The sequence below is a fragment of the Manis javanica genome, chromosome 8 (assembly GCF_040802235.1).
Source record: "Manis javanica isolate MJ-LG chromosome 8, MJ_LKY, whole genome shotgun sequence".
NCBI lineage: Eukaryota > Metazoa > Chordata > Mammalia > Pholidota > Manidae > Manis > Manis javanica.
The window spans coordinates 1853475-1880844 of NC_133163.1; the positions used below are offsets into that span (position 1 = coordinate 1853475).

At 54.0% G+C, this 27370-nt stretch overlaps 1 long non-coding RNA gene across 5 annotated transcripts in view; it reads right to left on the reverse strand.

Moving 5' to 3' along the window:
* Positions 1-27370, reverse strand: part of LOC140850680 (uncharacterized) — a 109434-nt gene that overhangs the window by 73690 nt on the left and 8374 nt on the right. For 2 of the 5 annotated variants that reach the window (XR_012133618.1, XR_012133616.1), the window contains exon 3: positions 1414-2531. The exons of the other annotated variants lie outside the window; for them this stretch is intronic. This is a non-coding gene — a long non-coding RNA (uncharacterized lncRNA). Of the gene's footprint in view, positions 1-1413; positions 2532-27370 lie in introns of those variants that run through there. 5 annotated transcript variants of the gene reach the window in all.

Sequence of the window (27370 nt, forward strand, 5' to 3'; positions counted from 1 at the left end):
AGACAGGTGGCACCAGCTGGCGCTCTCCGACAGCGTTGCTGGCCTTTACTAAGCCCCAGCACTGAATCCTGGCAATGCTGGGTTATTTTGTGAACAGTTTAGAGACAAGGAAACAGAAGCTCAAGATTCAAACTGAGTCCTGTGCTTCCAGGACCTGGCCACTGGGCCCCCTGCCTTGGAGGAGCTGGCCCCGGGGAACAAAGCGCTCCAGAGCCACCTGCCTCGGCCCCCCAAGCTGCTCCCTGCGCTCACCTCCCTGACGGGCTGGGGTTTCTGCAGAGCATGACCTTCACACTGGGGCCGATGTACGGGCGCCCAGCCCAGCCCAGCCCACTTTCTGTTCAAAGAATCAAAATAAAGCACCAGGTCGTTTCTTGAGGGAAAAAGCTGCAGCCTCCGGGACTCAGGCCTGGCCCCTCCAAGCTCTGGGCCGGGGTCTTCACCCCTGACCCAGGCAGCCAGCCAGGGGGTGACACCCACGCTGCCCACCCTGGTCTGTGGGCTCCCAGGAGTTGGGGTAAAAATATCCATTCTCTTTCCATATGAAAACCTAAAAAGAACACTGGACAGTTTTAACAGGAAGCCAAATATTTATTAGATGCTTCAGAACCCACCAAAAACCACAGATACTGGGTAGAACAAAGCCCTGTTTTCAGAAAGATGGCAAATCACAGTGAAAGCCCACGAGCGGGGGTGTCTCATGCTGTTCGTAGGCCGCGAGCATCTGACACCCCAGGCTGGAGCAGGGCTGGGGAGCAGCCCCCTGACAGGCCCCAGCACCGACCCCTACACCCAGAGTGTGTCTGCGGAAGCCAGGGGAGTGACTGCCCAGTCCCTCATCGTCTGCGGGGGATTTAAATGCATGACCACACGGATCTGCTCGGGGTGGGTCCAGAACAGGGCAGCCAGCCAACACCACCCTCGTCTGAGATGCGGAGAGCCCAGAGCTCACCCCTGGGTGGGCAGCAGGCTAGCGGGGACATCGGGTCAGAGCGACAGCCCGGCACCTTGGCAGGGACATTCCCCAGCTGGGGGCTCCCGTCTGGACCCTGGTAAGGGGCGTGACCGCGGCGGCCCCCGGCCCCTGGTGGGAGGTTAGGGACACCAGACTGGCCCTCTCTGCTGGGACAGCCGGAAATGAGCGCCTTTGTGGTCTCATCAAAAAGGTCCTGCATAAAGCAGGGGGGGTGCTGGCCGCTAGCCCCTTGGTATGAGCCCCGCCCGGAAGCGCAGAGCCTCCCCCTAAAGAGAAGCCTCTGGAAGCAGGGCGGCCTCTGGGCGCTGGAGGACAGAGACGGCAGCTCGGCAGCTCGGGTGCTCCCTTCCTCGACGCAGGACTACCCCCCTCCTACCCCGCCTCCCGTCCACGCCCTCCTACCCCCCTCCTACACCCCCTCCCGTCCACGCCCTTCCTTCCTTCCCGCCGGGCCCCTCCCGCCCCTCCCGGAGGATCCGGCCCGAGGCCCCGCCCCGCAGCAGCAGGAGCCCCGCCCACGGGGGGGCCGGCGGGTTGTTGGGGTTTTAACACTTACTTATACTTGACACTCGGAAGGGGCGTCTGGGGAGGCGGCCCCACGCAGGGGGCTCGCTAGGCGCTGTGCCTGTGACTGACCTTTCCCGGCCACCACGGCTTGGAGCGAGTCCCTCCCGGCGGCGGGGGGGCTCTCCGGCCGGGGGGGCGGCAGCACCGCGGGAGGTTCCGCACCTTCGTGTGGTGGGCGTCTGTCACCTCCCGAGGGGCCCTGCGGCGAGGCCTGGGGGCGCTGGCCAGGCGGGAGGACACCCTGTGGGGGCGGCTGCAAGCAGGGGCCTTTCCTGCCCCGTTGGGTGGATGACAAAGCGAGCTGGGGCGCTGTATGAAGGCTCTGGGCAAACACCAAGTATCGTGAATAAAAGACTAAAGGAACTCCCGTTAGGAAGACACAGGCCGCCGGGCGCCCTACAGGGAAGAGGTGACGTTCTCCGCAAAGCGGTGCGCTGCCCCCGGGCGCCCGGAGCCCTGCAGGGGGCGGGTCGTGGGCCGCCCCCGCCAGGACCATCTCCCCCCGGGTCCCCGGGGCCTGTAACACACCCGCCGCAAAGGGGAGCGCACGCCGTCCTGGGAACTCAGGAATCAGTGAGGAAAGGGGGCATCGGGGGAAAAAAATGGGCAAAAAGGTGAAAGTGGCAATTCACCAAAGGAGGACAAACGTCCACGAAACACGGGGAGCGGCCGCGCAGCCCCACGAGGGGCCTTGCCCGCAGGCCGGCGGCGGGGGTGGCAAGCGCGGGGCCGCCTTCCCTGGGCGCACGTGTGTGTGCCGCCCGGCCCTCCGGGGCTGCTTCCGAGGATAGATTTGGGGGCAACTAGACAAGGGATCGAGGAAGCACCCATGCACCCCTTTGGCGAGCCTTTCCGGAGTGCCACCCTCTGTGCTGGGTGCAGAGTGGAGGACAGCGCTGAGGAGGTCAGACCCTGGGGGGCCTCGCTTTCCGCAGGGGGAGAGTCAGCACGGAAGCAGAGGAAATGCACGTCCAGATGACACAAAATGCTGAAAAAGAGGGGAAATGGGGGTCAGGGAATGGAAACTGACCTGTGGGCAGGACAGGGTGCATCGAGGTAGGCTGGGGGTCAGGGAGACTCTCTGACAAGGGGGAGACTGAGCAGAGACCCCAGCAAAGTGGCAGAGCAATTACAGGAATACTGTGTGGGGGAGGGAACAGTCCCGTCCAAGCTCCTGGAACAGGCAAAGGTCCTGAGGCAGAAATGTGTCTAGGAGAGGCAGCAGAAAGGAGGGGGCGGCTGAGTGCTGTGATGGGGAGATGCTGCCCAGGGTGGTGACAGGGGACACCGTTTGAGCTGGGGAGACTTGGCAGTGCCTCAAATGTCCCCCCAGGAACAGGAGGTCACCCCTGGTGGTGATCCAAATAAGAGAACCCTAGACAAGTGTTAGACACTATTTTTGGCATGTATTTATATAAAAGATCTTGAAGATTTAAAATGCAGTGTATGTAGCACATTCTAAATTCATAACAACTCATAAGAATTAATAATAAGAACTCATTCGCAGAAAATACCCCAAAACCTTGGACACCAACCTGTTCATGGGCAGCTCAGGGGATGTGGTAATAGCCTGACTATTTTTCCTTGTGATTATTTTGGATTTTTCAAATTTTATAAAAGTCACGGAGCTGCCCTGAACTTCTTGTCTAGAAGACACCTTCACTCCCAAGGCCCCTTTGGGGGTTCCAGAACCTCGACCCAGGGCCCAGAGCCCACTCTGTCAGTGCCTCACACTGGGGTACACCATGTGACCCCAGACCAGGGGGCTCACCCATCCACACATCCCCGAGGGCCCTGCCCACCTCCTGCTGCACGTGGGCCCCAGACAGGGAAGCCAGCCTGGGGGATGGGGGCATGGGGCCCTGCCCCACCAGGGGCCCAAGAGGGGACCCGAGGGGGCAGCTGGGTGAACGCCCCCAGCACAGCTTGTTTCTGCCTCACAGTTCCTTACCCCAACCTCCCAAGGAATTTGTTCCAGTTTTTTTTTAATTATGCAAGTGATCTGTGAGTAGCTATGTACCTTGAAAATCCAAACCAAACAGGCACAGACGCTGCCCTTGTCCCCCTTTCAGTCCAAGTGGCCTCCCCAGGGTGACTGTAGCATTCCAGAACATTCTCTATGCACTTGCACACATGTGTTTGTGGGTACGTGGCTTTGCTTTTCCGTGGCCTCACACTGCAGACTTTCTCGTGTTCCTCTTCCCTCCATCAGCCCTGGGCATCAGAGGATGCCCAGGATGCCCAGGATGCCCGGCTCTCTGGCTTTGTGGCCTGTCCACACCCCCTGCTCCTTGCACTGAGGGATGGCCGAACCTGGGACCCCCAGTGCTCCCCCTTCCCCTCACTGGCAGAAATGAGGCCCCCAGGGTGAGATGCCGGAAGGACCTGGGGCCCCATGTCACCACACAAAACACAGTGACCCCCAACCAGGAAGACTCGTGGGAACGTGCCACCAGCAAGACTGCTCCTGCGTGCCATGTGCGGAGACACCAGCGCACAGCTCTCCTGTGCCCTCCGCAGACCCCTCCAGGCCCTCTTGCCTGCCGGGACCCACTGTTGCGTGGTGTCCCACAAACCCCAGGGACAGCAGCCTTCCTCACGGCCCCATTGTCCTGTCAGGACAGACATGGATCTCGCCTCCCACCCTGCTGTCCAAGTGGCCTCTGTGCTGGGCAGGCTGGGGTCAGGACCACGTGGGGAAGAGCGGTTTTTCCAGATGTGGTCCCTGCATACCTCCTCCCTTTTCTGCAGCCACCCCCATTGTGTCTGGACAATTCGGTCAAATGAGGACTGAAGAATCAACCCACACCTCCCAGCCAGGAGACAAAGACCCTGTGCGTGCCTAATGGCCCGTCCCCTGCTGCACTGACAGCAGCCATCTAGTCTGCAGAAATCAGGCCTTGTTTGTGCTGAGATGGTATCAAATTACAGCTTGCAGGCTCCAGCCAGCAGGAGCGGCTGCCGGTCCGCCCTCCTCCCAGACAGCAGGCACTCCTGGGTCCCGCCTGCACAAGACATCACGGGCTCCTTTGCTCACCTGCCGCCCTTGTGGCCAGACTCTGGGGCCCAAGTAGGCCCCAGACACCGGCTGTGGCTTGCAGCCCTGCCGTGGCCTTGAGGGAGGGGCTGCCACAGGCTTCTCCAGCCTCCTGATGAACGGGCCTGCCCTGCACACGCACAGCAGGAGCCACACCAGCAGCTGACCTGGGAAGGAGGGGCACTGCCACGCCTCCCGCTGCTACGCCAGGCCTGTCGGAGCAGAGGGGTGACTGGGTGACCCCAGGTCCTGCGGCTCCACCATCAGTGACCCTGGTGCCCATGCCCCCCTGACCACCCAAGTCCTGCCCTTTGACGGGGCTGAGGTGACGGAGCACTGTGTGTGGCCTCCAGGACATGGAGCTCCGGGGACTGAGGTCCGCTGGGAGCCTGTGCTCTGTGCCGTGTGACAAGTTCACTGCACCCTCCCAATGGTCCATCAAGGCCACCGTCGCAACCCCATTCTGCAGATGAGGAAGCCGAGGCCCAGAGAGACTGGAGGCCCAGCCAGTGGAGACAGGAGCAGGACGCAGGCCCGCAGCTGGCCCCAGGGGACACAGCCTCATGATCACGGTGCTGAAGTGATTGTCCTGGAGATCCCGGGACCTGATGGGACCCTCATGAAGGGTGCAAGCTGGGGACACCCATGGCCAGGACACGGCCTGACTCAGGCCAGGGAGGTGGGATGCCATACCTGGAGCTCTGGCTGAAGCTGAGCCAGGCTGGCCGGCGCAAGGTACGCCTCTTCCACGGGTCTCCCCAGGCTGGGACGGGGGGCACCTCTTACACCGAAGCCTTGGTGCCTGGCACAAAGCCGTACACAGTAGGTACATGGCGATGTCACCAGAGCCATGGCTGGGCCTCCCACCATGTTACTCCTCTCGGTTCCCTCCCTTCCTCTGTAGGCCTGAAGCCATCCCCCACCCCATGTGGTGGGCGACTCTGCATGCTGGGGGCTTTGGCACTAGAAGGTTCCCAGACCTGCAGACAAGCAACAGCTACGGCAACAGCTGAGGTTGCCAACCTGTCTTTGGCCACCAAAGTCACCTGACTTTCCACACCACGCCTTGCTGTCACTCCACACGAGGCCTGGGGACTAGGACACCTGACAGCACAGCCTGTGTGGCCCCTGACCCTCTCATTAGGAGCCACACAGCTGCATCCCTGCTACAGCCGCAGCCGGACAGGACGTCCAAGCTGGCGACCAGCCCTGGGGAGCACCACAGAAGGGCACCCCTGGGCAGGCCGCCCCTGGGCGGGCTGCCCACAGACAATGGGTGTCAGCAGCCTGTTATGGGGCGTTCTGCCCCTGAGGACGCTGCGTGGAACGAGTGCGCTTGGGGTTATGATCCGTCACAGCGCGGCACTGCAGAGAGCTTTTTAGTTGGCTTCCAACTCAACACCTTTGGCTACTCTGAATAATTCACCAACCCTGACCCCCCACCCAAGCCAGGCGTGCCCAGCGGCCGCCCCCACAGCCCTCACCAGCTCTGCCGGGAAGCTCTTGAGGCAGGCACAGCAGGCTTTCCCAGGGACCCCCCAGTCCTGCCTGGGGCAGCCTGAGTTCCTACCTGCCCCACCCCATGTAACCCTCTGCCCAGTGGGCAGCAGACATCCTGACCCTCCAGCCTCAGGTCCAGCCCCGCTGCCCCCAGAGGCCCCTGCTGTCCGCTGCAGGCTCAGCACTGCCCCCACACTATTGCAGCACCCAAAAGGTCTGAGCCATGGTCCCCTCCTCCCTTGCCAGCCTGGGGCATCAGAGGTGGGCACAGGCTCCAAGTCAGCATGGCACCCCTATGCCAGCAGCGGCCAACGCCCTCCTGGAGCCCGCTGACTGCCCTCAAGGCCTCCCTGTGTGGAGGTCATTGCGTCCATCCTCCTGCCCCCGTGCAGCCTCAGCAGATGCTCAGCCTTGCCTTTCCCGAGAGGAGCTGGGGACAGGGAGCCATAAACCCAAGCCCACTCTTGCTGTTGCGTTTAACGACCCCTGTCAAGGACACCTGCCCGGATTCAATTACCATCGGAAGTTTATAAGACCAGTGGCTCACGGCGTGCTCTGACCTAACCATGTGACCCAATGCCAGCTGCCCGCATGGCGCCCGCCTGCCCCTCCCTGCCACCTGCTTTCTCTCCTGTGAATGACGAGGATGCCTGGGAGGAGCTGGAGGCCAAGGTCACCTCCAGAGCTTTTTCCCAGGAACTGGGAGGCATGCATGCATGGCCGCAGCCAGGCTTCAGGCCTGACACAAAGGTGGCTCAGGACTTCCTGGAAGGGCACCGAATTCAAACTGAGTATGTTCACAGCCAGGCCTGGGACCTGCTGCGCACCCACACAGGTTGGCCTGGTCGGCCTGCACGTGGGCTGGTGCTGTGGGGGAGCCCGTGCAGGCTGAAGCCAGTAGCCTGTGCCCGTCCTGGGCCTAGGCCGGTGGGGGCCAGCTCGCAGCCAGGCTTCAGGGCGCCAGCTGGGCCAGAGCCATCTCCCCGGGCTTCAAGGCCTCCTGTGCTTGCTGCCACCTGACGGCCGGAGGCCCAGCGCCTGCCACCACGTGGGTGTGTCCAGTGCGTGCCCGGCCCATCATTCTGATAAGGGACCCCAAAGTTCATGGGGTACAGAGCGCCGTGGTGCACGCCCTGCCCTGCAGGCCCCACCTCCACATGCAATCTCTTAGGGGGTCACTCCAGCCCCCAGCAATGGGGTAGGGGCAGCATGCACTGCTCACCCACTGCAGTCAGGAAATCAGCTCAGTAGGCATACCCACACGCACATGCCAATCCACACACACACGTGCTTGCCCCTCCACCGCTCCCACCCTCCACCAGCCCTGCCGCCCGCCTCCACCCCAGCCCCATTCCATCAGGTCAGATGGCACAGGTGGCAGCTCAGCCCTCCACGGGCCCCTGTTCTCCACAGAGCTTCCAGGGTCCTCATGTGGCCCCCACAGCAGGCTGGCTGCAGCCTCCCAGCGCCGTTCCCTGAACACAGCAGCCCCGCTCCCCACCCTCTGCCCAGAACACCTTTCCCCACCCTTGGGTGCTTCTCAGCCCCGGGCCCTTCACAGACCCCCAGGCCCTCCCTGTGCCTCCCCGGGGCTCCTCTGGGGCCCCTCCCTGCACAATCCCACTCTTTGTCACCATCTGAGCCCGCACCAGGGAGGCAGGGATCTCTGCTCCATGCTTTGAGGGTGCCTAGCATCTCAGTCAGGTCTCAGTAGAGATTTTTGGGGTGATGGAGAGGGCGTCTGCTGTGTGCCAGACACACGGTGACCTGCCAGAGAAGCAGCACCCCGTTAAAGTGATCCCCCACAGCCCGCACCCTGCGTCCATGCCCGCCCATTTGCCGTGGAGACCAAGGCTCAGAGATGTTCAGTCACTGTTCAGCCACACAGCAGTGCCAGGGCCGGGGTTCTGGCCCCAGACGGACTCCTAACAGCCCTGCCTGTGGTCACCCTCAGCGGACGAGCTGGTGCGAGTATCCTTGACTTCACGGCAAGGACTCAGGGCCTCAGAGCCCCTCTGCAGGGGCCCAGGCCTCACACCCCCTGCCCAGGCGGGCTCAGAGGCTGCCTCAGCTGGGCCTGCTGCACCCTGACCAGCGTCCCCCACCCCCTCATTCCTTTGGCCTGGAAGGGGGACTGCCATGATTTGAGTTTTCCTGAAGGCACACTGCCATCTACGCCCCTCCCTCTGTGTGACTTTTAAGAAATATCACCTAATTAACAGATTGCTGGCACTCAGCACTGCCAAGTCCCCCTCCCAAGGCATCTGGCCACAGCCTGGGTGCTCCCATATGCTGGCCGGCCCTGCCAGGCAGATCTGGCGCCTGCTCTCTGCCTGGCACGGCTGCCGTCCCCCTGGTTTGGCAACCACGCTGCCAACTTTGGTTCCTAAGCGCTCGTGGCTGCCTGGCCACCGACCAGAGGGTTGGGCTGGAGCCAGGTCCGGAAGACCCCTCCCCTGCCTGGGCCTCCCACCTGGGTGTCCCCATCCCAACCCCAAGGCCTGTGTAGACACAATTCCCCCAGGCCTCCAAGGTGAGAAATAGCTATATCTAATCTGTCTGTTTGTCTGTCTGTCTCTGTCTCTCTGTCTCTGTCCCCAAAAAACCAAAAATTCTCATTCTCTTAATTATTGGAGAACAGATTTTTCCCCAAAATAATTAGGCAATTTAAATCATACAATTTTTCTCTGAGAACTATATTTAACCCTGATTTGAATGTAATTTGCACATCGCAGCTCCCTTAAGCAGCTCTGGAAGCCAAAACATGGATCAAATATTTTTTAAATGTCAAATGCTGCTTAATTGTGGATTGCACTGAATTTATTTGTACAGATAAGCGTTTGATCTTCCACTGCCTTCTCCCCCCAAAGTAATTTTTCCTTAATCTATATGATATGCCAATTGCTCTGATAGCTGGAGGATTGGAATAATATGTGAGAAGCCCTCAAATTTGTAAAGTATTTTAAAAGATGCATATTTAATGCATAAATGCACAAAATCTCTAACTGAAGACTTAGAGTGGTTCATTAAAGCAGAAAGAATGTGGGTGCCAAGAACACCTGGGATCCCAGGAGGGCTGCTCACATCACCCATGCTGTGCAGGCCTCCCGGGACACCAAGAGGGTGTTCACCCAGCAAGGGTCTTCTCTGGTCCTTGCTCTTCTTTAAACAATTTCTCCCCTTGTTAAAAATATGTTAAATGCAGAGACAGCAGAGAGGGGTACAGACATACTTGCAAGGCCACAGCAGCGTGACCAACCCAAGAGGAGGCAGGAGGAGAAGAGAGGAGCCCTCCACACCTGCCCACTGAGAGGTTAGTGATGACCTCTAAGAGAAAAGTGAGGGCACGGTCTGTATCAGTCAGCTGATGCTGTGGTAACAAGCATCCCCAGAATCTCAGAGCCTGACACCACAGAACTTTATTTCTTGCCCATGTGTTGTGTAGGTGGTAGGCCAGCTGTGGTCTGCTGCACAGGCCTTATTCCTTGTGGGATCCATGCTAATGACACCCAGAGGCAGTCTCCAGTCTGACACCTTCCCAGTCCCTGTTAGTTGAAGCTGACTGCCCAAGCCCTTAGCACTGGCTTTGTGACTGTTGGATTCCAGGCTGTTTCTGTGCCCATGGCTTTTCTGGAGATACACCTCACTCTCTGGATGTTCTGACAACTATCTTGAACTTCCTAGGCTTCATCAGAAGAGCAGAGCCTTCAATCTCTCTTCTTGAAAATCTTTGCCTATAAAAAAATGTCCTGGACTGCCACCTTAGTCTATGCAGAGGTCATAACAGAAGGTCTGGTGGCCACCTCTTGATCTTGTCCTTGCCACCAGCCTGAGTCTTGGCCTCTGGGTAGTGAAACATTTCTAGTTTTATCTTCTATTGGTCAGAGATAAGAAATAGTTGCTTCTTTCAACACTTTTGAAAACCAGTTTCTCTCTGAAGTCTTCTCTTTCCTGTGGCACCTAATTTCATATCCAATCAAGACATACCAGCAGCATTTTGTTTCCCAACCTCTCTACCTAAATCCACAACCTTCTGTATTTTCTGCCTTCCAAGACATCACAGGGGACAGTTTTGCCAAATATTTCACCACTGCTCAAATCACAGACCCCTTGCTCCCCCCACCCCCACCCCAAGGCCAATCAATGCCACAGATCTGAGGTCTGTGCGTGGCAGCGCCTGAGCTCAAGGCGCCATTCTCCCTGTCCGTCAGCTCGCGGCAGGCTGTGCTGTGGCGGCAGTGATCTCCACGTCGGAACAGTGTGCGACAGAAGTTTCTCACTCAGGCTAGTGTTGACTGCAGGTTGGTTTGGGCATTTTCTGTGCATCGGGATTCAGGCTGGAGGGATCTCTCTTAGCAGGACTGTTCGTTCTCACGGCAGAGAAGGCTAGCTCTTAAAGTTTCTGTCTCCACTCACTCCATCAGCCAGGGCAAGTCACCTGGCCAAGCCTGACGCTAGACAAGTCCCTGTGAGACTGGAGTGAGGGTGGGTTATTGGGAAAAAGAAACTAAGTCCACCGGCAGACTTCTAGCTGCCACTGTTTTGCACAGTCTCGTAAACAGTCACTGGCCGACAGCCAAGAAAAGGACTTGCTGGCGATTGGGAAGCCACAGGGGCTGGGCCACTTTACTGAGCTTCCCCATAGCTGCCACGGCCTTAACCTCATGAGATCCTGACGTGCCTCCTAAACAACAGAGCTGATGGAGGTGAGGGAGAAGCCAACAGAGCTGCAATGGAATCAGACAAATCCCCAATTACAGGTGAGATTTCAACACCCATCCTCAGCAACTGATAGATCAAGCAGGCAGAAAACCAGTAAGGAAATCGTTTCTGTTATCAATGATCAATCGACACTTTTAAGGTACTCTATTCAACAACAGCAGAATACACATTCTTCTCACATTCACCAAGACAGGGCACATTCTGGGCCATAAGGCACATTGTAAAAAATTTGAAATAATAGAAATCTCAGAATATGTTCTCAGAATATGATGGAATTAAACTTGAAATCAATAACAGAATAAAAGAGCTAGAAAATCATCAGATATCTGGAAGTTAAACAACACACTTCTAAATAATACCTGGGCCCAAGAAGTCCTAGGGGACATTTAAAGATATTTTGGACTCAATGGAAGTGAAAATGACAATTATCAAAACTTGTGGGATGTAGCAAAGGCAGTGTTCAGAGGGAAATTTATAGTATTAAATGCATATGTTAGAAAAGAAGCAAGATCTAAAATAAATAATCTAAGCTTTCATCTTAGGAAACTAGAAATAGAAAAGCAATTGAAGACCAAAGCAAAGAGAAGAAACGAAATAATAAAAATTCAAGCAGATATTAATGAAATTGGAAACAAGAAAGCAATGGAGAAAATCAACAGAAACAAAAGCTGGTTCTTTGGAAAGATCAATAACATTCATAAATCTCTAGCCAGGCTAACCAAGAAAAAGAGAGATGAATTATCAATATCAGCAATGAAAGTGGAGACTTCACCACAGACCCCACGGACACTCAGGGATCACGAAGGAGCACTATGAACGGCTCTCCAGCCACACGTTCGAGCATATAAGGTGAAACAGACCAATTCCTTGAATGATACAAAGTGCTACTCCCACAAGGAAACATAGATAACCTGAATAGCATTATATCTGTTAAAGAAAGTGAAATGATAGTCAAAGTAATAACCCTCAAAACAAGAAAGGACTAGGCACAGATGGCTTCACTGGTGAACTCTACCAAACATGCAGGGAATGAAAGATACCAGTTCTCTACAATCTGTCATGAAAAAAAGGAGCAGAGGAAATAATTCCAAATTCATCTGTAAGACCAGCATTACCCTGATCCCAAAACAGATAGAGCCACTAAAGGAAAACTAAAAACAGTAACTCTCATGAATATAGATGCAAAACTCATCAACAAAATATTATAAAATCAAATGCAACAATATATAAAAGTAATTATACACTATGCCCAAGTGGGATTTATTCCAGGTATATTTCTATATTCAAAAATCGATGTATGTGTGAATAAGTCTATCTATCCATCCATCCATTTTTCTATCTATCATCTATCTCCTGGAACTAATGAGTAAGTATAGCCAAGGTCACAAGATACAAGGTTAATATATAAAAGTCAAATGCTTCCCTGTATATCAGCAATGAACACTTGAAATCTGAAGTTAAGAAAACAATATCAGTTACAACAGAACCCCCAAAAATGAAATACTTAGGTATAAATCTAGCAAAGTATATATAGGATCTATATGTTGAAAACTATAATATTCTGATGAAATATGTCAAAAAAGATCTAAATAAATGTAGAAATATTTTATGCCCATGGATAGGAAGACTCAATATCATTATGATATCAGTTCTTTCAAATGTGATCTATAAAGTCAATGCAATCCAATCAGAATCCCAGTAAACAGTTTTATAGGGGACTCACATTATCCAATTTCAAAATTTACTATAAGGCTGAAGTAATCAGACAGCATGATGTTGGTAAAAGAACAGATACGTAGATGGATGGAACAGAACAGAGGGCCCAGTAGTAGAGCCACACGAATACTGTCCTCTGAGCTTTGACAAAAGGTGGGGGCAGTCCCACAGAGACAGCACGATCTCGGCAACAGATTGTGTGGAACAGTTGGACATCCATATACAAATGTTTTTAAATGAATCTAGTCACAGACTAAAGACACTTTTCACCAAAATGACCTCATCGGATCTTAGGCCTAAAGTAAGCCTCAAAACTATAAGACTTCTAGAAGAAAACACAGACCCTATGTGACCTTCAATTTGATGATGAGTTTTTCTGTTACGAAACCAAAAGCACAGTCTATAAAAGAAAAAAAACCAATGTTAGACTTTTTAAAATTAAAAACGCCAATCCTGCAAAAGACACCGTTAAGAGAATGAAAAGCCACAAACTGGGAGAAAAACCTTTGCAGAACACACATTGGATAAAGGATTGGATAAAAAAAACTCTTAAAAATTAACAATTAGAAAATAAACAATCTAATTTAAAAATGGGGGAAAGGTCTGAACAAACACTTCACTAAGAAATATCAACAAATGGTGGTATTTGTACATGGAAAGGTACTCCATGCCATTTACCATTAGGGAAAGGCAGGCCACGTGAGGAAATACCACTATACGCCTGTTAGAATGGCCAGATTCAAAAAAATCAACAATACTAATTGCTACTGAGAATGTAGAGCAACAGGAGTTTTCACTCATTGTTGGTGGGAATGCAAAACAGTGCAGCCACTTTGGAAGGCAGCCTGGCAGTTCCTCACAAAGCTCGACAGAAGACCCACCATATGATCCGCAGTTGAGTTCCTAGGTATTTACCCAACTGATCTGAAAACTTATGTCCACACAGAAACCTGTATGTAAATACTTAGAGCGGCTTTATTTATAACCGCCTGAACTGGAGGCAGCCAAGATGCTCTTCAGCAGACGAGCAGATAAAACAAGTCCTGGTATATCCATACAATGGAATAATATTCAGTGACACAAATTAATTAATTTTGAGTGATCAAGCCACAAAAAGGCTTAGATGAACTCTCAATGCATATGGCTAAGTGACAGCAGCCAGTCTGAAAAGGCTGCCTGTTGGGTGAGTCCCCCTGGGCACCATTCTGGAAATAGCGAAACTGCAGAGACAGTAAACAGACTGCGGTTGCCAGTGTGGGGCTGGCGTGGGGGGAGGTCGGGTAGGCAGAGCACAGGGGGTTTTAGGGCACTGAACCTATTCTGTATGACACCAAAGTGGTGGGTACACGACACGAAGCATTTGTCACAACCCGTTCAACCTTCCAGCAGAAGTGTGGACCTTGATAACCTTAATATACGCCAATTTTTAAAAAATCATTTAGGAGGTTGGGGGTTCCCAGGAAGAAGTCCAGCCTGGGACAAGGGAACCGGAACCGTTGCAGGAATGCTCGGAACGACCTCAGCGGAGGCGACAGGGAAGGTGCCGCCCTAGAGGCTTCAGAAACCAGGGTCTGCAGGGTGGGGGCACCCGCGTGACATGCCCTGTGCCCGGGCGGGGCGTCTCCCCGGCGCAGGGACAGGGGAGCCACGCGATGCTGCGGTGCACGGACGCTGCCCATCACAAAGAGGTCGGTGGACGGTGGTGGCGGGGCCGGAGAAGCTCGAGAAAGCCAGGCAGGGGGCTAGAATGCCCCATGCGGGCTGGGGCGGGGACCTGGGCAGGAGCGCGGGTGCAGCCTGGCGTAGGCACAGAGGGGCGGTGGCCGTGGTGTCAGCCTGCCGGCCACCAGGGGCCCGGAAGGAGCATTGCTCGTGGGGGCGGCTGCCGGGTGCTTCCAGGTGAGATTCGCGTCCAGGGGGCGGCTTCGCGAAGCGGGCCGCCCTCCCCGCGGTGGGTGCGCCTCGTCCAGCCCACTGAGCGTCTGACCTGCACAGAAGGCGGAGGAGGGAGGAACTCACCCGTCCGCACCTCGCTGAGGAGCCCGCCATCTCCTCCCCCGTCCTCAGAAGGGACTCAAACCATCAGTTCGCAGGTTCTCAGACCCAGACTGAGCAGCCGGCTCCCCGGGCCTCCCGCTCGGCCTCCACGACCCCGTGACCCGGTTCCTCGCCCAAGGAAATGCCAGCAGGTGTGTGTGCCCGCCTGCGGTAGTGCGTGTACTCTGTCGCGGGAAGGCCCAGAAGCAAAGAGCCCAGCAGCACGCGCGCCCCACCCCCAGATCTCGGTTTCTAGTAATTTCTAATACTTTTCCAGTGAAAGGAGCCAGGGCCCCTGGGGGAACAGATGACCCTAGGGCTGGGCACTGAAGGTGCAGGAGGGGCCGGAGCGTCTTGAAGCATCAGAAAGTGGGATCGAGGCACACATCCAGGACATAGGGGTGCACGGGGAGGGCTCCCAGAGACCTGCACGGGAACAATTTAAGCAACAACATAAACAGTAATACTGGATTTTAACCCAAAGTATCAAATGAATACCCAGGGTCCATACTGATAAAATGAATGATTGAGTAAATAAATAACGGAGGAGTAACAAATCTCCCCTACCAAAGAATCCCTAGTGATTAATGCAGATGCGTAACGCCTCACCCCATAGGCGTGGGATGGGCAGCGACTCCGTCGCAGAGGACAGTGTGGACAGGAGAAAGAGCCGCTTTCCGGTGGAAATGTGACGGCACACCTCAGCCAGGCGGCCAGATCAACACCCACAGACACGTCAGATTTGTGTAAGTACTGCGCGCTAACCGATTGTGCCACTGGACCATAGACATGTCAGATTTGTATGATGCGATGCAGGTGGCATGTATGTCTGTGGCCATCCCTACCCCAGAATACCTGTGAGAAAAATGTCAGACAAATCCTGATGGGGGAACATTTTACAAAATGTTCTGACCAGCCGTCCTCGAAACTGTCAAGGTCACCAAAAACAAGGTAAGTTCCAGATGCTGTTAGAGCGCAGAGGACCTGAAGAGTCATGGTGACTAAATGTCACAGGGGCCCTGGACATGGTCCTGGGGCAGAAGCTAAAAACAGGCCAGTCACGCAGGCCCTTCAGTTACCGCGACCCCTCCCTACTGGTTCATTAACTGCATCAAACACGTCGCTTACATGAGGCGGTTAGAAGAGGGGGACCGGTTTGGGGCACTGGAGAACTCTAATACCTTCCCAGTTTTTCTGCAAATCTGCAAGTGTTCCAAAACAAAGCATTTACTTCTTTTAAAGGCATGAATTTTATTGCATGTAAATTATACTGCGGCGAAGCTGGTTTTAAAAGTTACTTTTAAAATGTGTCCCCTGCTCTTTGGAGTCTCAGGAAGGAAAAATACAATAAAAAAGAAAAATGTGCATATGAATCACAGGCTGTGACTCTCCCTCTGAATCAAACCTACAGAGCCTGGCCAAGAAACTGAGGCAGGAAGGCCCCTGACCCACCCAGGAGGAGGCAGTGCAGGGCTTTGGGGGCAGAAGGGACAGAAGCAGGCGCTCAGACCCACCGGGAGACAGTCCCCAGGGAATCACAGGCGTGGCTCAGCCACGGAGGATCAGCGCGGGGCGTCACAGGCACTTCATGTTCTTGGAGGAAGACAAGAGCTCCCCCAGCGCTAAGCTTAGACCTCCTGGCATCGGCCACGGCCCGAGACCAGAACACGGCAATCACTGCCCTTTTAAGCAGGTTTCTGGGAAAACAGCCCACGGCCGTGCGGAGACTGAGGCGGCACAGCAGTGAGAGGCTCCAAAACACGGTCTGTCTTAAGTGTAATGGGTCTTAGGGAATTTATTTTGCCAATTTTAGGACCTACCATAAAGAAGAAATATGGGAGAATTTTATGAGGTATACTGTGTATCTTTAATACTCATATTTTTTTCTCCAAATGCTGAGAATATCAATTATGTTTATGGCTTTATGAGGAGGCGCTCCAGCCCACTTTGGCAAATCAAGTTTTAGCAGAAAATACACAGTGGTGGGCATGGGGTCACCCAGCTCCTGGTGGGCACAGTCCAGGACCGTGTTTGAAGATCTGGCAGACTTCAAACAAAGCGATGGTTAACATTCGAGGTACTTTCTGTTTGGAAAGCGTGTACACGTGTGCGTGTGCGTGCGCGTGTGCGTGTGCATGCGCATGTAAGTGTTGTGTGCGATGTGCCCGAGGCCCCCCTCGCTCTTTGTTGTTTGCAGAGAGAATGGTCCTGGTGGGGGAGGGACCCTGGGAAATGGCGAGAAGCTGTCAGCCCCCTGACCAGTACAGAGAGTGGCTCCCACCTTGTCCCCCAAACCAGAAGCCTGACCCCGGGGCTCTGCAGTCCTCCCACCCGCCCCCATGCCCTCATGGGCCCCTGCTTCTGGCCCCCGGGTTTTCTATAGGATCTGCCCATCAAGTCCAGTCTGGCCTCCCCAGCTGGGCCCTCAGGAGCCCCGACATTAGAGCTTGAAGGGACATTTGGCAGCAGGTAGGGTGGCCGGGGTTCCAGGCTTAGGGCAGCATAGGGGTGCCCCTGGGGGTGCAAGGGTTGGGCAAGGGAGCAGGCTGGGCTCCCAACCTGCCCCTTTCAGCCATTGAACAAGGGATCCTGTAACTGGGGAGGTCGGTGCTCTGAGGCTCTGTGCAGCTGACCATCCCACAGACGGGCGCCAAGACAGAAGTGCAATGGCTGCCCTTGGCTGTGCCTCTCAGAGAGGCTGGGAGCCTGCAGGGACGTGTCCTGAACATGTATGTGCTCACACACATGCAAGCACGTGCACATTCACAGGCTGCACACACACTCATGCACGCTAGCCCCAGTGGGTCTCAGCTCCTCGTGACTAGAGAACTCCCTGGAGCAAGCCCTCCTCCCCACCCTGGACCCTGCCCACCCCCAGGGCAGGCAGAGGGTGCCCAGAACCCCGGGCAGCCAGCCTTTCCTGGGTGACCTGTGAGGCAGCGCCCACCCCAACTCTGCTTAAAGTTATTTACAGCTCCAACGTGTGTGTTTGTTTAAAACCTGCTGCAGAATTCATCCTCTCTGCCACTTACTCAGCCATTATCAGCCATCGCAAAAGTGCCGAAGAGAGAGTCATAAATGGCAATGATTTACGAGGCAGCAAGAACATGGAAGCGAGCGAGAGGAAATTAAATCCTTTACCTGCTCCGTGATTTACGAGCTGGCTGACACGCATGGCCACGCGGGTGAACAGTGGCCTGGGGCACGTGTTAAGTGTCTGTCCGGCCCTAGACCCTGACCTCAGCCCTCAGTCACTTCCCTCCCACAGGGAGGAGACGCGGGCGGTGGAGTGGGGGGCTACATCCCACCTGCTGTGTGACCTTGGGCATGTCCCTTCCCTCTCTGGACCACTGCCCTCTGGGTCTCAGTTTACCCTCTCTTCCAAAGAGGTGTAGACAGGCAGGGTCTAGGGATGGTGGTAGTCACAGGGCAAGTTAGAAGTGCCCCCTCCGCCTCCATGCTGCCCACCCCCTCACCCCCATACCCCACCTGGCCTGCCCTTGGCCCACATATCCAGGGCAGCCCACTGGGAACCACCCCTTCTGCTCTGGGTCAGGGGATGGACCCAGCCCCCAGCCTGCCCTTTACGAAGGACTGTCCTTTGTTCCCCACCGACCACCCGGCCCATCCCAAGGAAGCTTCAGCTGCCCCTCTGTCCCCAGGGACTGGCGGACATCCCCTGAGAGGGAGAGGAAGGGGCTGAATCAGAAGACCGGAGCCCACCCTTCTTGCCTTGGCTGGAAAGCCCCAGAGGAGGGTGAATGTTAGCAGGGTGTGCCAGGAGGTCAGAGCGCCGGCTCCACTGGTCAGAGGAGGCTGCTGGGTCCGTAAACACGGCCAACCCGGCAGCCTCAGCCCCTCGGCTGTGCCTTCCATGAGGGGCCTAGGAGAAGAGGAATGGGGCTCGCCGGGCAGAGGCCTTGCCTGGCATGAGGACATGCCTGGGTGGGGCCTGGGAGGGTGCCTACCTCCTAGAGAGACAAGGCCAGCCTCCTAGCCTCATCCATCCCTGCTGCTCCAAGAACAGGCTATATACACCAAGGCGGCCAAGAGCCTGGAGCCATCCGTAGGGACAGCAGGCCTGTCACAGCTGACGCCTGCCCCCTGGACCTTCTCCAGGTCCATCAGGGCAGGCTCCAGGGCAGGTGGGTGCGCCCACTGTCACAAGGAAACACCTGGCCCTGGCCACCTGCAAAGGTGTGTGTGGAGTCACCGTGCCCCAGAGAAGAGTGGCCCTGTCTGAGGACAGGATCTTGCTGGGCCCCTGCCCTTCCCAGATGGAGGCAAAGTCCCTCAGAGCCCCAGCCCCAGTGCCACCTGTGTGTCCCATTCTCTCTGGGGTGGCCAGGCCAGGGCCCTTCCCTGAACTCCTGCAGCTGCCAGGCCCCCACCACACAAGCCAGACATTTCACCCTCACTGCCATCCCCAGGATCCGTCTGGGCTGAGGCCAAACTCAAACAGAAACAAGATATGGGGCACTCTGAAGTGGGGGCCTTGCCAGGAAACAGGACCCAAGCCTGTGGGCTCTCCCCATGGCCAGAGAAGCCTCCCCCAGGACTCCCACTGCCCGGTGCTCGTGGCACAAAGCCAGGGCCCTCCCTGTGGATGGGGCAAGTCATGCTGGGCTCCCCCACCAGACAGCCCACCTGGGCTCCGAAAACATGCGCAGGGTGACACCGAGTCCCCAGCCAGCCGTAGGAGGGACCTGGCACCCGCACCCAGGGCTGGACTGCGTATCAGGGGCCCAGCACAGCCAGCCCTCGGGGGGCTGAACAGTGGGGGTCCCATGCAGCTGACAGCCACCAGGCAGACCCCAGCTGGGCCTTGAAGGCCCATCAGACCTCACACCCCACCCATGAGCGGAGGGAGCCAGGCCCTGGCCCCACTCTGCCCCTAGGACACCTGGAATCCAGGTGTCAGACACCAGGGTGAGCTCACCAGGTCCCAGAAGACCCCGTTCTCACCTCCGGGGCCGTGTCTGCCTGTCAGCTCCAAGGGCACTCCAAGCCCAGGGAGTGTCGCTTCCACCCCAGGGACACCAGGAGGTTCCTTGTGACAGAGGCCAGCTGGCAGCTGTGCTGTGTGTTCTGTTTTGTGTGGTTTCCCCTTCTTTAAAGAAGAAAACACCAGGGAATGTGATTGCCCACAAAGCTTTATGTGGGCTTAGAAATGAGCAGGGCACCTTCAGAGAAAATAAGCATTCGATTTTTCAGTTAAATCCTGTATGGACTACGGCGGAGCTTCCCACAGGGCGTTAGTTTTGCAAACAGTTTGCCAGCACCGCACCCCCCACCACCACCACACAGGTAGGTGCTACCGAATCTCACCCTTGGACTCTCTGCAGCAGCCAGGAACACTGGTCCCACCTAATCCCCTGCTCCAAGTCTGCCTGGGGTACCTCCCTCTCCAGGAAGCCCCCCAGGCTACTCTGCCCAGCCTCCCGGCCAGCCAGGGACCCTTGAACCCTCCCAGTGCTGCCAATCCCCAGGTTGCCTCATCTCGGCCCTGGGCCAGGACAGGCTCAGGGACCCGGACTCTGGGACAGGAGTAGCAGAGCGGGTGACAGGCCCCTGCAGCCCCCTCTAGCTGTAATGCTGGTCTCCTGACCCGGCACCCCTGCCCGGCCCAGCACACCCAAGGCTTGCTGGCAAGCCCATCTTCCCTCGCCCTCTTGGCCAGGGCTGCCGGGTCCCCAGCCACACCCCCACTTGGCAGGTCCCCTACACCCTCTGTCCTGACCCTCCTCAATCTGCCATGACCTCACCCATCCCCCAGCTCTGTGCCTGCCAGGCCAGAAACAAGACTCCAAAATTAGGAGGGAGCAGACAGGACAGACGGCCCTGGGAGGACCCAGAGGAGGGGTCACCCTGGCCAAGGCTGAAATGCTCCGGCAGGGCACAGAGAGAGGCCCACGATGGTGGCCAGCAAGGGCTGGACCTTGGGGGTAGGCGAGGCTGGGCACGGGCTGGCAGAGCGTCCCCAGCCCCCTCGTCCTTACCTGAGCTGCTCACCTCCCAGAGGGCTCCAAGGGGCCATCTGGGAGAGGTCTCACCTGTCCTGACCTCAGACATTCGCGTCAAGACAGAGCCCGGGCCCAGCCCTGAACAAGGGCCTCCGGGGGTGTTTGGGGAGCACAGGGGTGTTCTCCTGGGAGGCGGCCCTTCAGCCAGGGACTCCAGGGTGGAGGTGCACTGAGGCCGGGGCAGAGCCCTTCCCCACGCAGTTTCCTCAGCCGGGCAAAGGGCGCTTGTGGCTCCGAGGCCCTGGGGTGATGTCTCCGGGTCACAGGCTCCCAGGGCCCCTGCTGAGACGGCTGCCCGGCCAGCCACCTGGGGTCACCTGCGGCAGTGGGCCCGGCTCGGAGCCATTCGCAGAACGAGCACCCTCTCCATCTCATTCTCGTTTTCTTCCCTGAGTAATTGAAAAATCGATATGTTGCAGAATTTCTGCACAAACTGCAAATACAATTATTTCCAATCACAAGAGGAATGAGCCTAGGAAAACCGCAGCTGCCCCACCGTGAGTCGCCGCGCAGCCCCGCGGGGCCCGAGGGGGGCGAGCCCCAGCCAGCGCGGGGAGCTGGCAGTGCGGGCCTTGCTCCAGGGCCGCCCGGCTCCAGCCCCAGGCGGGCCTTCCCTTCCAGGGCCTCGCCTGGGTGTGCGGCACCCAGCCTAGTAAATAATGGAGCTTAATGAACGGCGTGAAAGTTAATTAATTGCGAGCATAGCTACACACAGCCACGCCATGCCTCTCATAAAATATATCTTGTGCTGGAACTTACTACGTTTTTATCACCTGGGCCTTGCAAGTCCCAATGTGTCCCTGGGCCACGGCCTGTCCTCTGCAATCAGAAGCATTCAGTTTTCATGGGTTTGTCCAATTGCTCCCAAGGGACGGAAGGGACAAAGCAGGGATAGGACCATCAGTTCTTCCACATGGAGGACATTCAAAGGCCAGGCCAGCCCCAGAGGGGACACCATCAGCCCCACGTGCCTCACCTAGGCCGCCCACACTCTGGGCTGCGCTACTCAGCCCAGCTGGCCCTGCTCTGGCCCCTCGGCCTGCAGGTCAGGCTCCCCACAGGCCCACCCCACCCCCACCACAGCTGCTCCTCCCCACTGTCCCCACATCAAGGTCCAGTGGCTAAACCGTGACCATCACCACCCCGTGCAGACCTTGGACCCCCAGAGCTGGGCCCACCCCAGAGGGAGACGGTGGTGGGGTGCAGGATGGCAGGCCCCCAGAGTCCCAGCCAGGGCTCAGCCTCTCCTCCTAAGGGGCAGGGTCCCCAGGATGGAGGAGGCTCCCTGGATGACCTCCTTGCCTGACCTCTAAGGGCAGCATCTGTGCCCCACTCTGGCAACACCACCTCCTCTCCGCCTCTGCCCCAGCCACCCCTGAACAGCCCCCTCACTGCCATGGGGCTGGCATCATCACCACTGGGTATGGGGTCTCTCCACCAAGGGTGGCCCAGGCCTGGGATCCCTGCTGGCACCCCCCCGAGGCCCCTCCCGCCTCCCTGCCGGACCACGATGCCTTGGGTGTTCCATCGTGGGCAGCCTCCTTTCCAAGGGACTGTCTGGGACATGTCTCCACAAGGGTAAAAATGTTCTTTATCCACACTGCCAAATCTGGATGCCACCAGCCACTGTGGCCGTGCACCCTCGGCATGTGGCTATTACAACTGTGGGGGCTGATTTTTAAAACTTTATTTTATGTAAAAGTTTTTTGAAGGAATAACTGATAGAGACTAAGCTATCCATGTTTACAGTAAACAATTTGATGGGTTTTAACTTGTGTATACAGCATACGTATGATCATCCAGGTCAGGTACAGATAATGAACACACCTGACACACAACGAAAGTCCTCATGCCCCTCGTCCCCCGCTCTCATCCGCCCGTCCCCATCCCCGTCCCCAGCAACATCCAGTCTCTGCCATTATAGACCATTGTGCCTTTTCTAGGATTCTATATAAATTCTTGATGGCAGCATAAATTACATTTTGTTTTTTGCCTTCCTTCTTTCACGTGGTATATTGGCATTCGTCCATTATGCGCCTTCCAAAAGTCCATTGCTTTCCCTTGCTGAGTAGAGTCCCCTGTTTGGACATACCGCAGCTTATTCATCCACTGAGGGGGTGGACGTTCAGATTGTTCCCATTTTGGGGCTGTTATAAATAAAGCTGCTACTCACACTCATGCACAATTACATGGACACATGGAACGGCTCGACCACGTAGCAGGTGTGTGGTTAATGGTCTGATAAATTGCCAAACTGTTCTCCAAAGTGGTTGCGTGGTTTTACATTCCCTCCAGAAGATCTGAGAGTTCAGCCCCCCCAAATTCTCCCAAACTTGGTGAGATCCGTCTTCAACGTCACCTTCCTAACGGGGGCAGTTGTGTCTCCCTGTCTTTTCATGTACTCATTTGCTATCCACGTATCATTATTCGTTAGTGGCGCTGTTTTCTTCCTTAAGCATTTGGTAAAATTCATCAATAAAGCCAAGCAGGCCCGGGGTTTTCATTGCAGGAAGGTTTTTAACTACAAATGCGACTTCTTTAATAGCTACGAGGCACTCAGGCTACCTGTTCATCCTTCACATTCATGGGTAATTTGTGTCCTTAAGGAATTTGCCCATTTCATTTAAGTAGTTGAATTTACTGGTATAAAGTCGTTCACAATATTCCCTTATCCTGCTAATATTAACAGAATAATATTAAGTTCTGATGCCGCTTCTTTCATGCCTGATGTTGGCAATGTGTCTCTTTTTCCCTCTACCAGCTTAGCTAAAGGTTTATTGTTTGTATTGATCGCCTCAAAGAACCAGCTTTTGGTTTCATTGATTTCCTCTATCGTTTTTCTGTTTACAATTTCATTGATTTTCACTCTGATCTTTATTACTGCCTTTCTCCTTCCTTTGGTTCTCATTTGCTCTCCTTTTTCTAGTTTCTTAAGGTGGATGCTGAGGTCGATGATTTGAAATTTTTCTTCTCTTCTACTGTAAGCATTTGGGATGCTATGAATATCCCCATCAGCAGTGGTTTGCCTAAATCCACACATTTTCTGTGGGATTTGCTATGTTTCATTTTGATTCAGTTCAAAATACTTTCTGATTTCCCTTTTGATTTCTTCTTTGACCCATGGGTTATTAAGAAATGTGTTATTTCATTTCCAAATTCATGGGATCTACCAGAAATCTTCCATTTCCAATTTAATTCCATTGTAGTCAAATAACATGCTTTTTACAGCTTGGGCCCTTTTATATTTTTGGACTTGTTTTAAGGCCCAGAATATGGTTTATCATAGTAAAAGTTGCATGCATTTTTAAAAAGAAGGACTGTGCTGGTATTGGGTGAAGAGTGTTGTCAGTGTGACATCAATGGTCATCTCTAGCCTCACTGATCTTCTGTCAACTTGTTGTGGAAGAAGGGTGTTGAAATTCTGTCTCTATTTGTGGGTTTGTCTAATTCTCCTATAGTTCTATTAGTTTTTGTTTCCTGTATTTGGAAGCTGTTATTAGGTGCATGAACATTTAGTGTTGTTATGTCCTCTTCATGAACTGACCCCTTTATCATCATGAAACAATTTTCTTTATCCCTTGTAATATTCTGTGCTCTGAAATCTATTTTGTCTGGTGTTAATATAGCCACTGCGAAGCTCTTTTGATTACTATTAGCATAGTATATCTTTTCTATTTCTTTTACTTTTAGCTTACTGTATCTTTATATTCAAAATGTGTTTCTTATGGATGGCACATAGCTAGACCTTGCTTTTCTATCCAATTTGTCCATCTGTCTCTTTTTGGGGATCTTTAGACCATTTACATTTAATGTATTATTGGTAGGGTTCAGTCTATTATCTTATTTGCTTTCTATTTATCCCACCCATTTTTCTCATTTTCCTCTTTTTCTGCCTCCTTTTGGATTAATTAAATATATTTTTACAATTCTATTTTATCTTTTTGTTGGCTTATTAGCTATGGCTCTTTGTTTACTAATTTGTTGATCCTTTTAAGGTTTATAGCACACACATCTTTAACATTTCACCATCAGCCTTCAGGTGACATCACACTGTCTCGTGTGCAATATGGTCACATTACAATAGGATATTTCCACTTCGCCTCAAAGATTGTGCTGTCGGTTCATGCATTCTACTTTCACAAATGTTGTAAACCTCATGCAACATTATTATCATTTTTGCTTAAACAATTACCTGTAAATATTTGTAACTGGCAAAAAATAAGTTGGTACAAAATAAATAAACCTTACTCATTTACCAAAAAAGTACCAGCTGTTCCCATTCCTGTATGTGCGTCCGTATGTCCGTCTGGTATGATCTTCCTGCTGCCCGAAGGACAACCTTCAGCATTTCTTGCAGTGCAGTCTTCTGCTGAGTTTTTTCAGCTTTTGTAGGTATGTCAAAGTCTTCATTTTGCCTTGGTTTTTGAAAGATATTTTTACTGGGTATAGAATTCTAGATTCATTGTTTGTTTTTTTCCTTCAGGACTTTAAACACACTGCTTCACCTTCCGGCTGGCATTTTCAACAAGAGGTCTACTGTCTTCCATACTTTGGTTCCATGACATGAATCTTTTCTTTTACTTTTCTGGAAGCTTTTAAGATTTTGTCTTTATCACTGGTTTTAAACAATTTGATTAAGATGTGCTTTGGTGTTGAGTTGTTTTTTTCCCCATATTTCTTGTTCTTAGCCTTCCTTGAGCTTCTTGTATCTGTGTTTATAGTTCTCATCATACAGAGAAAATATTTGGCCATTATTTCTTCTAGTGCTTTTTCTGTCTCCTCCTGTCTTTCTCCTCTCTTTCAGATACTCCAGTTCAACATATCAGGCCACTCGAAGGTCTTGCAAAGCTTACGGATACTCTGTTCACTTTTGAATAAATGTTTTCTTTCTATGTTTCATTTGGGTCATTTCTATTGCTATGTCTTCAGTTTGCTAATCATTTCTTCCACAATGTCTAACACACCATTAATCATATCTGCTGTTTTTCATCTTAGATGTTGCAGTTTTCATCTCTAGAAATTTAATTTGGATCTGTTTTTCTTTTCATTTTCCATTGCCTCTGCTTAACTTTTTGAACATGTGGAATCCAGTTGTAATAAACGTTTTAATGCTTTTGTCTGCTAATCCTAACATCTGTGCCAGTTCTGGGTTGGTTTCGGTGATTTATCTTCTCATTATGGGTTATATTTTCCTGCTTCTTTGCATGCTTGTGAATTTTTTATTGGGTTCCAAACATCATGAATTTTATCCTATTGGGTGCTGGATTCTTGAGCTGTTTCTGTGATGCAGTTAAGTCACTTGGAAATAGTCTGACCACATCAGTATTGCTTTCAAGATTCTTTCAGGCAGGATGGGAGCAGTGCTCAGTCTAGGGCTTGTTGTCCCTCGTGCTGAAGGAAGGCCCTGCCCAAAGCTCAGGGGTCCTAGGGGCTTCCAGACCGACTGCCGGGCCTGTGCTGTCCCTGGGCACCGGGCCATATTCTTCCTGATCCTTTCCAGTGGTGCCCCCCTGCCTCGGGTAGCTGTCACTCACATGTGCTGATCAGCCCTCACCCGAGCCATCTGAGCCCTGCAAGGGAACCTCTGCGAGCCCGGGGCTCCCGTGCACAGCTCCTGCTCTCCGGTTCACCGCCTCACAGTGTCACCTCCTGACCTCCCTCCCCCGCTCCCTCTGGTTCCCGGTGAATCTCCAGGCTCTGCCTGCTTCTCTGTCTCCTGCTGCACAGACTGGAAATGCTCTCTGCCAGGAGCTGGGGTGGGGGCCCTCCTCACTGGTCCCCAGCCTCTGACCATACTGCACTGCCTGATGCCCCGCATCTTGATACTGGATTTTTCATGTACTTTTGCCCATTTCTTGCTTAATTCAGGAGGGAAGATTCCATCTTGGCTAGAAGCAGAAGTCTGATTTTATTGCATTGTATTTCACTTTAATTGTAGTAGTTACTGGTGGCTAGTGCCCATCAAATTGGGTGGCACAACCTAAGACTGGGCCCATGGGGTCAGGAGCCCAGTTGGCCTGGCTCCCTGTGGGTGGCCCAGGTACTGGCACAGCCAGGGTGCGTAGGAGCCGTTCCCAAGTGAACAGTTGGCAGAGCATAGCTCTGGGCCTGGAGGGAGGAGGGCGAGTCCCAGGACGCCTTTGCTCAAAGCTCCCCGCTGAGCCCTGCAACAGAGTCCTTGATGCCATGCTCTCTGCCCGCTGGCCCCGGGCGCCCTCAGCACCTGGGGCCACCCACGACCCTGTGGTCAGAGGGCTCTGCCATCCCTCATACCTGTCCTCCCAAGAGATCACCCCAGTGCTAACGCCCTCAGCCTCCCAGAGCCCTGACCCCGTGTCCTTCAGCATGGCCCCTGCACCTTGAGCCCAGACCAGCGACCCCCACCCTGGCAGTGTTCCTGCACTTTATGGCTGAGGAAGAAAGACCTCAATAAGGTTGGAAGTCCTGAATCAAAAATGGGCAAAGACCTGAACAGACATTTCTCCATGTTGGTCTACAGATGGTCCACGGCACGTAAGAAGATCCCAACATTGCTGATCACCAGGGAAATGCAATCAAAACCAGAATGAGATCCCACTCACACCCACTACGATGGCTTCTATCAGAAAAACAGAAAGTGAGCGTTGGCAGGGATGTGGAGAAGCGGGAACTCCCGTGTGCCGCCATCAGGAATGCCAAGTGGTGTGGCCACCGAGGAGAACCATTTGGCGACGCCTCAACAGGGCGAACAAAGAGTTACCTATGACTCAGCACTCCCCTCCGAGGCATGTGCTCGCAAGAATGCAACGCAGG